This window comes from Bombina bombina, chromosome 12, assembly GCF_027579735.1.
Source record: "Bombina bombina isolate aBomBom1 chromosome 12, aBomBom1.pri, whole genome shotgun sequence".
Lineage (NCBI taxonomy): Eukaryota > Metazoa > Chordata > Amphibia > Anura > Bombinatoridae > Bombina > Bombina bombina.
The window spans coordinates 89,653,593-89,666,192 of NC_069510.1; positions in this window are offsets into that span (position 1 = coordinate 89,653,593).

A 12,600-nucleotide genomic window follows, 5' to 3' on the forward strand; every position below is an offset into this window, starting at 1 on the left:
TTGTTTGACATCGATCACCATCCAATCATGTTCCAACAAACCATGTGACCCGGAACCATCCAGGTTTGATCTGAACCACGCCAAACATATTGGCGAAATTTGCTTTTGTGTTTACCAGCTTTTTTTCTGATCCGGAACCCTCCGGTTTCCTTATCCTAACAAGGTACTGACTGTTTTGTTCACCTCATTTGGAGGTTTTTTCTGGCATTCTGTTTACAAAAACAGAACGAGGTGCAAAATTTGCCTTTATGGTCCTTAATGTTTTATTGGCATTTACCCTTTAAAATGTGTACTTTTGCACTATCTGTGTTTTATATGTAAACCTTGCAAGGTATATATGTTTTTATTAACATTATTTTATTTTATCATTGCATGATTTTTAATCTATATTAAAGTGTTTATACCCCACTATTTCATATTACACGTCATTATTAGGTATTTCTATTATTAACAGATATACATCTAGTGTTTGGTTAATACCTTTTTCACTATTTATCTCAACACGCTATTAATTTAGAGCTCACCTATACTACATTTTTTGTTTTTTTCATTTCCACTTAGGGGTTTACTCACTTTTGTTGCCAACAGTTTAGACATTAATGTCTGTATGTTGAGTTATTATGAGGGGACAGCAAATGTACACTGTTATACAGGCTGTACACTCACTACTTTACATTGTAGCAAAGTGTCATTTCTTCAGTGTTGTCCCATGAAAAGATATAGTAAAATATTTACAAAAATGTGAGGGGTGTACTCACTTTTGTGGGATACTGTAACTTAGAGGGCTGTAGATCTGACCTGAGGTCTGATATAGATATATAACTTACAGCGCTGTAGGTCTGATCTGAGGTCTGATATAGGTATATAACTTACAGCGCTGTAGATCTGACCTGAGGTCTGATATAGGCATATAACTTACAGCGCTGTAGGTCTGATCTGAGGTCTGATATAGGCATATAACTTACAGCGCTGTAGGTCTGATCTGAGGTCTGATATAGGCATATAACTTACAGCGCTGTAGGTCTGATCTGAGGTCTGATATAGGCATATAACTTACAGCGCTGTAGGTCTGATCTGAGGTCTGATATAGACATATAACTTACAGCGCTGTAGGTCAGATCTGAGGTCTGATATAGGCATATAACTTACAGCGCTGTAGGTCTGATCTGAGGTCTGATATAGACATATAACTTACAGCGCTATAGGTCTGATCTGAGGTCTGATATAGGCATATAACTTACAGGGCTGTAGGTCTGATCTGAGACCTGATATAGGCATATATCTTACATTGCTGTAAGTCTGACCTGAGGTCTAATATAGGCATATCACTTACAGGGCTGTAGATCTGATATAGGCATATAACTTACAGGGCTGTAGATCGGATAACCTACAGGGCTGTAGATCTGATCAGAGTTCTGATATAGGCACAGGAACGGATTTATAATAAGGCAGAGTAGGCATGTGCCTACAAGCACCCTCCATAGAGGGGCGCCTGTCTCTGCCAATTATAAATACTGGTAACCTTAACTAAGATGGCTGCCAGCAGTGAAATAACAGCACTGTGCATGCACGGTGGCCATCTTTGTTAAGGTCAGGCACGTGTCAGTAGAGGGGTGACAAGGGGAATAGGGCATGTGCCAGTCAGGGGTGACAGGTGCATAAGTCATATTACCGCTGTGTAATCAGCGGTCTGCTACCGCCCCGCCCAAGCCTTGCAAAGTATATATGTTTTTATTAACATTATTATTTTATCATTGCATGATTTTTTATCTATATTAAAGTGTTTATACCCCACTATTTTATATTACACTTCATTATTAGGTATTTCTATTATTAACAGATATACATCTAGTGTTTGGTTAATACCTTTTTCACTATTTATCTCAACACGCTATTAATTTAGCGTTCACCTATACTGCATTTTTTTCTTACATTTCCACTTAGGGGTTTACTCACTTTTGTTGCCAACGGTTTAGACATTAATGGCTGTGTGTTGAGTTATTATGAGGGGACAGCAAATTTACACTGTTATACAGGCTGTACACTAACTACTTTACATTGTAGCAAAGTGTCATTTCTTCAGTGTTGTCACATGAAAAGATATAATAAAATTAGGGTTGTACCGATACTAGTATCGGTATCGGTACCGATACCAATTATTTGCATGAGTACTGCTAACGGCCGATTAACCGCAAATCTGCAGGGGGCGGCATTGCACAAGCAGTTCGCCAGAACTACTTATGCAATGTTAAATGCCGACAGCGTATGCTGTCGGCATCCAGCAATGTCGAATGGCTACAGCGAATCATGTCTGCCCGCCATTTGGTAAATCAGCCCCCCCCCCCCCCCGGGGCGGTGATGTGTTATATGCAGACATGGCACTGGGTGTAATATACAGATGTGTGTGTGTTATATGCAGAGATGTGTGTAATATACAGAGATGGTAATGGGTGTAATATGCAGAGCTGTGTGTAATATATAGAGATGACACTGGGTGTAATATACAGAGGTTTTGTGTTATATGCAGGGATGGTACTGGGTGTTATCTGTAGAGATTTGTGTAATATACTGATATGGCACGGGATGTATATATGCATATATGCAGAGGTGTGTGTAATATACAGAAATGGCAGTTGGTGTAATATACAGAGGTGGGTGTAATATACAGAAATGGCAGTGGGTGTAATATACAGACATGTGTGTAATATACATTGATGGCAATGGGTGTAATATGAAGAGGTGAATATGTAATATGCAGAACTGGTGTAATATTCAGAGGTGGCACTGGGTGTAATATACCAGCGGCCATTTTAGTTAAGGCACATCAGTGGGGGGGAGGGTGTGCTTCAGATTTTGGTGCCTACAGGCACCTGGGCTGTAAATCCGGCCCTGTATAGGCATATAACTTACAGGGCTGAAGGTCTGACCTGAGGTCTGATATAGGCATATAACTTACAGGGCTGAAGGTCTGACCTGAGGTCTGATATAGGCATACAACTTACAGGGCTGAAGGTCTGATCTGAGGTCTGATATAGGCATATAACTTACAGGGCTGTAGGTCTGATCTGAGGTCTGATATAGGCATATAACTTACAGGGCTGTAGGTCTGATCTGAGGTCTGATATAGGCATATAACTTACAGGGCTGAAGGTCTGACCTGAGGTCTGATATAGGCATACAACTTACAGGGCTGAAGGTCTGATCTGAGGTCTGATATAGGCATATAACTTACAGGGCTGTAGGTCTGATCTGAGGTCTGATATAGGCATTTAACTTACAGGACTGTAGGTATGACCTGAGGTCTGATATAGGCATATAACTTACAGGACTGTAGGTCTGACCTGATGTCTGATATAGGCATATAACTTACAGGACTGTACGTCTGCTCTGATGTCTCATATAGGCATATAACTTACAGGGCTGAAGGTCTGACCTGAGGTCTGATATAGGCATACAACTTACAGGGCTCAAGGTCTGATCTGAGGTCTGATATAGGCATATAACTTACAGGGCTGTAGGTCTGATCTGAGGTCTGATATAGGCATATAACTTACAGGGCTGTAGGTCTGATCTGAGGTCTGATATAGGCATATAACTTACAGGGCTGAAGGTCTGACCTGAGGTCTGATATAGGCATACAACTTACAGGGCTGAAGGTCTGATCTGAGGTCTGATATAGGCATATAACTTACAGGGCTGTAGGTCTGATCTGAGGTCTGATATAGGCATTTAACTTACAGCACTGTAGGTATGATCTGAGGTCTGATATAGGCAAATAACTTACAGGGCTGTAGGACTGACCTGAGGTCTGATATAGGCATAAAACTTACAGGGCTGTAGGTCTGATCTGAGGACTGATCTGGGCGAATAACTTACAGCGCTGTAGGTATGATCTGAGGTCTGATTTAGGCAGATAACTAACAGCACTGTAGGTATGACCTGAGGTATGATATAGGCATATAACTTACAGGACTGTAGGTCTGATCTGAGGTTTGATATAGGCATATAACTTACAGGACTGTAGGTCTGATCTGAGGTCTGATATAGGCATATAACTTACAGGGCTTTAGGTATGATATAGGCATATAACGTACAGCACTTTAGGTATGACCTGAGGTCTGATATAGGCATATAAATTACAGGGCTGTAGGTATGATCTGAGGTATGATATAGGCATATAACTTACAGGACTATAGGTCTGACCTGAGGTCTGATATAGGCATATAACTTACAGGACTGTAGGCATGATATAGGCATATAATTTACAGGGCTGTAGGTATGATATAGGCATATAACTTACAAGGCTGTAGTTATGATATAGGCATATAATTTACAGGGCTGTAGGTATGATATAGGCATATAACTTACAGCACTGTAGCTATGACCTGGGGTCTGATATAGGCATATAACTTACAGGGCTGTAGGTCTGACCTGAGGTCTGATATAGGCATATAACTTACAGGGCTGTAGGTATGATCTGAGGTATGATATAGGCATATAATTTACAGGGCTTTAGGTATGATCTGAGGTCTGATATAGGCATATAACTTACAGGACTGTAGGTCTGACCTGAGGTCTGATATAGGCATGTAACTTACAGGGCTGTAGGTCTGATCTGAGGTCTGATATAGGCATGTAACTTACAGGGCTGTAGGTCTGATCTGAGGTCTGATATAGGCATATATCTTACAGGGCTGTAGGTCTGATCTGAGGTCTGATATTGGCATATAACTTACAGCACTGTAGGTCTGACCTGAGTTCTGATATAGGCATATAACTTGCAGGGCTGTAGGTCTGACCTGAGATCTGATATAGGCATATAAATTACAGGGCTGTAGGTCTGACCTGAGGTCTGATATAGGCATATACCTTACAGGACTGTAGGTCTGACCTGAGGTCTGATATAGGCATATAACTTACAGGGCTGTAGGTCTGACCTGAGATCTGAAATAGGCATATAACTTACAGAGCTGTAGGTCTGACCTGAGATCTGATATAGGCATATAACTTACAGGGCTGTAGGTCTGACCTGAGATCTGATATAGGCATATAACTTACAGGACTGTAGGTCTGACCTGAGGTCTGATATAGGCATATAACTTACAGGATTGTAGGTCTGACCTGAGGTATGATATAGGCATATAACTTACAGGGCTGTAGGTCTGACCTGAGGTCTGATATAGGTATATAACTTACAGGGCTGTAGGTATGATCCGAGGTCTGAACATGACCCTACTTTTTTTCCTGATGGCCCGCTTGTTGTCCATTGTCCATATATAACTTACAGGGCTGTAGGTCTGACCTGAGGTCTGATATAGGCATATACCTTACAGGACTATAGGTCTGACCTGAGGTCTGATATAGCCATATACCTTACAGGATTGTAGGTCTGACCTGAGGTATGATATAGGCATATAACTTACAGGGCTGTAGGTCTGATCTGAGGTCTGATATAGGTATATAACTTACAGGGCTGTAGGTATGATCCGAGGTCTGAACATGACCCTACTTCTTTTCCTGATGGCCCGCTTGTTGTCCATTGTCCATATATAACTTACAGGGCTGTAGGTCTGACCTGAGGTCTGATATAGGCATATACCTTACAGGACTGTAGCTCTGACCTAAAGTCTGATATAGGCATATACCTTACAGGACTGTAGGTCTGATATAGGCATATAACTTACAGGGCTGTAGGTCTGACCTGAGATCTGATATAAGCATATAACTGAGCTGTAGGTCTAACCTGAGATCTGATATAGGCATATAACTTACAGGGCTGTAGGTCTGACCTGATGTCTGATATAGGCATATAACTTACAGCGCTGTAGGTCTGACCTGAGGTCTGATATAGGCATATAACTTACAGGGCTGTAGGTATAATTTGAGCTCTGATATAGGCATATAGGGCTGTAGGTCTGATCTGAGGTCTGATATAGGCATATATCTTACAGGGCTGTAGGTCTGATCTGAGGTCTGATATTGGCATATAACTTACAGCACTGAAGGTCTGACCTGAGTTCTGATATAGGCATATAACTTGCAGGGCTGTAGGTCTGACCTGAGATCTGAAATAGGCATATAACTTACAGAGCTGTAGGTCTGACCTGAGATCTGATATAGGCATATAACTTACAGGGCTGTAGGTCTGACCTGAGATCTGATATAGGCATATAACTTACAGGACTGTAGGTCTGACCTGAGGTCTGATATAGGCATATAACTTACAGGATTGTAGGTCTGACCTGAGGTATGATATAGGCATATAACTTACAGGGCTGTAGGTCTGACCTGAGGTCTGATATAGGTATATAACTTACAGGGCTGTAGGTATGATCCGAGGTCTGAACATGACCCTACTTCTTTTCCTGATGGCCCGCTTGTTGTCCATTGTCCATATATAACTTACAGGGCTGTAGGTCTGACCTGAGGTCTGATATAGGCATATACCTTACAGGACTGTAGGTCTGACCTGAGGTCTGATATAGCCATATACCTTACAGGATTGTAGGTCTGACCTGAGGTATGATATAGGCATATAACTTACAGGGCTGTAGGTCTGATCTGAGGTCTGATATAGGTATATAACTTACAGGGCTGTAGGTATGATCCGAGGTCTGAACATGACCCTACTTCTTTTCCTGATGGGCCGCTTGTTGTCCATTGTCCATATATAACTTACAGGGCTGTAGGTCTGACCTGAGGTCTGATATAGGCATATACCTTACAGGACTGTAGCTCTGACCTAAAGTCTGATATAGGCATATACTTTACAGGACTGTAGGTCTGACCTGAGGTCTGATATAGGCATATAACTTACAGGGCTGTAGGTCTGACCTGAGATCTGATATAGGCATATAACTGAGCTGTAGGTCTAACCTGAGATCTGATATAGGCATATAACTTACAGGGCTGTAGGTCTGACCTGATGTCTGATATAGGCATATAACTTACAGCGCTGTAGGTCTGACCTGAGATCTGATATAGGCATATAACTTACAGGGCTGTAGGTCTGACCTGAGGTCTGATATAGGCATATAACTTACAGGGCTGTAGGTATAATTTGAGCTCTGATAAAGGCATATAGGGCTGTAGGTCTGATCTGAGGTCTGATATAGGCATATATCTTACAGGGCTGTAGGTCTGATCTGAGGTCTGATATTGGCATATAACTTACAGGGCTTTAGGTATGATCTGAGGTCTGATATAGGCATATAACTTACAGGACTGTAGGTCTGATCTGAGGTCTGATATAGGTATATAACTTACAGCGCTGTAGATCTGACCTGAGGTCTGATATAGGCATATAACTTACAGCGCTGTAGGTCTGATCTGAGGTCTGATATAGGCATATAACTTACAGCGCTGTAGGTCTGATCTGAGGTCTGATATAGGCATATAACTTACAGCGCTGTAGGTCTGATCTGAGGTCTGATATAGGCATATAACTTACAGCGCTGTAGGTCTGATCTGAGGTCTGATATAGACATATAACTTACAGCGCTGTAGGTCAGATCTGAGGTCTGATATAGGCATATAACTTACAGCGCTGTAGGTCTGATCTGAGGTCTGATATAGACATATAACTTACAGCGCTATAGGTCTGATCTGAGGTCTGATATAGGCATATAACTTACAGGGCTGTAGGTCTGATCTGAGACCTGATATAGGCATATATCTTACATTGCTGTAAGTCTGACCTGAGGTCTAATATAGGCATATCACTTACAGGGCTGTAGATCTGATATAGGCATATAACTTACAGGGCTGTAGATCGGATAACCTACAGGGCTGTAGATCTGATCAGAGTTCTGATATAGGCACAGGAACGGATTTATAATAAGGCAGAGTAGGCATGTGCCTACAAGCACCCTCCATAGAGGGGCGCCTGTCTCTGCCAATTATAAATACTGGTAACCTTAACTAAGATGGCTGCCAGCAGTGAAATAACAGCACTGTGCATGCACGGTGGCCATCTTTGTTAAGGTCAGGCACGTGTCAGTAGAGGGGTGACAAGGGGAATAGGGCATGTGCCAGTCAGGGGTGACAGGTGCATAAGTCATATTACCGCTGTGTAATCAGCGGTCTGCTACCGCCCCGCCCAAGCCTTGCAAAGTATATATGTTTTTATTAACATTATTATTTTATCATTGCATGATTTTTTATCTATATTAAAGTGTTTATACCCCACTATTTTATATTACACTTCATTATTAGGTATTTCTATTATTAACAGATATACATCTAGTGTTTGGTTAATACCTTTTTCACTATTTATCTCAACACGCTATTAATTTAGCGTTCACCTATACTGCATTTTTTTCTTACATTTCCACTTAGGGGTTTACTCACTTTTGTTGCCAACGGTTTAGACATTAATGGCTGTGTGTTGAGTTATTATGAGGGGACAGCAAATTTACACTGTTATACAGGCTGTACACTAACTACTTTACATTGTAGCAAAGTGTCATTTCTTCAGTGTTGTCACATGAAAAGATATAATAAAATTAGGGTTGTACCGATACTAGTATCGGTATCGGTACCGATACCAATTATTTGCATGAGTACTGCTAACGGCCGATTAACCGCAAATCTGCAGGGGGCGGCATTGCACAAGCAGTTCGCCAGAACTACTTATGCAATGTTAAATGCCGACAGCGTATGCTGTCGGCATCCAGCAATGTCGAATGGCTACAGCGAATCATGTCTGCCCGCCATTTGGTAAATCAGCCCCCCCCCCCGGGGCGGTGATGTGTTATATGCAGACATGGCACTGGGTGTAATATACAGATGTGTGTGTGTTATATGCAGAGATGTGTGTAATATACAGAGATGGTAATGGGTGTAATATGCAGAGCTGTGTGTAATATATAGAGATGACACTGGGTGTAATATACAGAGGTTTTGTGTTATATGCAGGGATGGTACTGGGTGTTATCTGTAGAGATTTGTGTAATATACTGATATGGCACGGGATGTATATATGCATATATGCAGAGGTGTGTGTAATATACAGAAATGGCAGTTGGTGTAATATACAGAGGTGGGTGTAATATACAGAAATGGCAGTGGGTGTAATATACAGACATGTGTGTAATATACATTGATGGCAATGGGTGTAATATGAAGAGGTGAATATGTAATATGCAGAACTGGTGTAATATTCAGAGGTGGCACTGGGTGTAATATACCAGCGGCCATTTTAGTTAAGGCACATCAGTGGGGGGGAGGGTGTGCTTCAGATTTTGGTGCCTACAGGCACCTGGGCTGTAAATCCGGCCCTGTATAGGCATATAACTTACAGGGCTGAAGGTCTGACCTGAGGTCTGATATAGGCATATAACTTACAGGGCTGAAGGTCTGACCTGAGGTCTGATATAGGCATACAACTTACAGGGCTGAAGGTCTGATCTGAGGTCTGATATAGGCATATAACTTACAGGGCTGTAGGTCTGATCTGAGGTCTGATATAGGCATATAACTTACAGGGCTGTAGGTCTGATCTGAGGTCTGATATAGGCATATAACTTACAGGGCTGAAGGTCTGACCTGAGGTCTGATATAGGCATACAACTTACAGGGCTGAAGGTCTGATCTGAGGTCTGATATAGGCATATAACTTACAGGGCTGTAGGTCTGATCTGAGGTCTGATATAGGCATTTAACTTACAGGACTGTAGGTATGACCTGAGGTCTGATATAGGCATATAACTTACAGGACTGTAGGTCTGACCTGATGTCTGATATAGGCATATAACTTACAGGACTGTACGTCTGCTCTGATGTCTCATATAGGCATATAACTTACAGGGCTGAAGGTCTGACCTGAGGTCTGATATAGGCATACAACTTACAGGGCTGAAGGTCTGATCTGAGGTCTGATATAGGCATATAACTTACAGGGCTGTAGGTCTGATCTGAGGTCTGATATAGGCATATAACTTACAGGGCTGTAGGTCTGATCTGAGGTCTGATATAGGCATATAACTTACAGGGCTGTAGGTCTGACCTGAGGTCTGATATAGGCATACAACTTACAGGGCTGAAGGTCTGATCTGAGGTCTGATATAGGCATATAACTTACAGGGCTGTAGGTCTGATCTGAGGTCTGATATAGGCATTTAACTTACAGCACTGTAGGTATGATCTGAGGTCTGATATAGGCAAATAACTTACAGGGCTGTAGGACTGACCTGAGGTCTGATATAGGCATAAAACTTACAGGGCTGTAGGTCTGATCTGAGGACTGATCTGGGCGAATAACTTACAGCGCTGTAGGTATGATCTGAGGTCTGATTTAGGCAGATAACTAACAGCACTGTAGGTATGACCTGAGGTATGATATAGGCATATAACTTACAGGACTGTAGGTCTGATCTGAGGTTTGATATAGGCATATAACTTACAGGACTGTAGGTCTGATCTGAGGTCTGATATAGGCATATAACTTACAGGGCTTTAGGTATGATATAGGCATATAACGTACAGCACTTTAGGTATGACCTGAGGTCTGATATAGGCATATAAATTACAGGGCTGTAGGTATGATCTGAGGTATGATATAGGCATATAACTTACAGGACTATAGGTCTGACCTGAGGTCTGATATAGGCATATAACTTACAGGACTGTAGGCATGATATAGGCATATAATTTACAGGGCTGTAGGTATGATATAGGCATATAACTTACAAGGCTGTAGTTATGATATAGGCATATAATTTACAGGGCTGTAGGTATGATATAGGCATATAACTTACAGCACTGTAGCTATGACCTGGGGTCTGATATAGGCATATAACTTACAGGGCTGTAGGTCTGACCTGAGGTCTGATATAGGCATATAACTTACAGGGCTGTAGGTATGATCTGAGGTATGATATAGGCATATAATTTACAGGGCTTTAGGTATGATCTGAGGTCTGATATAGGCATATAACTTACAGGACTGTAGGTCTGACCTGAGGTCTGATATAGGCATGTAACTTACAGGGCTGTAGGTCTGATCTGAGGTCTGATATAGGCATGTAACTTACAGGGCTGTAGGTCTGATCTGAGGTCTGATATAGGCATATATCTTACAGGGCTGTAGGTCTGATCTGAGGTCTGATATTGGCATATAACTTACAGCACTGTAGGTCTGACCTGAGTTCTGATATAGGCATATAACTTGCAGGGCTGTAGGTCTGACCTGAGATCTGATATAGGCATATAAATTACAGGGCTGTAGGTCTGACCTGAGGTCTGATATAGGCATATACCTTACAGGACTGTAGGTCTGACCTGAGGTCTGATATAGGCATATAACTTACAGGGCTGTAGGTCTGACCTGAGATCTGAAATAGGCATATAACTTACAGAGCTGTAGGTCTGACCTGAGATCTGATATAGGCATATAACTTACAGGGCTGTAGGTCTGACCTGAGATCTGATATAGGCATATAACTTACAGGACTGTAGGTCTGACCTGAGGTCTGATATAGGCATATAACTTACAGGATTGTAGGTCTGACCTGAGGTATGATATAGGCATATAACTTACAGGGCTGTAGGTCTGACCTGAGGTCTGATATAGGTATATAACTTACAGGGCTGTAGGTATGATCCGAGGTCTGAACATGACCCTACTTTTTTTCCTGATGGCCCGCTTGTTGTCCATTGTCCATATATAACTTACAGGGCTGTAGGTCTGACCTGAGGTCTGATATAGGCATATACCTTACAGGACTATAGGTCTGACCTGAGGTCTGATATAGCCATATACCTTACAGGATTGTAGGTCTGACCTGAGGTATGATATAGGCATATAACTTACAGGGCTGTAGGTCTGATCTGAGGTCTGATATAGGTATATAACTTACAGGGCTGTAGGTATGATCCGAGGTCTGAACATGACCCTACTTCTTTTCCTGATGGCCCGCTTGTTGTCCATTGTCCATATATAACTTACAGGGCTGTAGGTCTGACCTGAGGTCTGATATAGGCATATACCTTACAGGACTGTAGCTCTGACCTAAAGTCTGATATAGGCATATACCTTACAGGACTGTAGGTCTGATATAGGCATATAACTTACAGGGCTGTAGGTCTGACCTGAGATCTGATATAGGCATATAACTGAGCTGTAGGTCTAACCTGAGATCTGATATAGGCATATAACTTACAGGGCTGTAGGTCTGACCTGATGTCTGATATAGGCATATAACTTACAGCGCTGTAGGTCTGACCTGAGGTCTGATATAGGCATATAACTTACAGGGCTGTAGGTATAATTTGAGCTCTGATATAGGCATATAGGGCTGTAGGTCTGATCTGAGGTCTGATATAGGCATATATCTTACAGGGCTGTAGGTCTGATCTGAGGTCTGATATTGGCATATAACTTACAGCACTGAAGGTCTGACCTGAGTTCTGATATAGGCATATAACTTGCAGGGCTGTAGGTCTGACCTGAGATCTGAAATAGGCATATAACTTACAGAGCTGTAGGTCTGACCTGAGATCTGATATAGGCATATAACTTACAGGGCTGTAGGTCTGACCTGAGATCTGATATAGGCATATAACTTACAGGACTGTAGGTCTGACCTGAGGTCTGATATA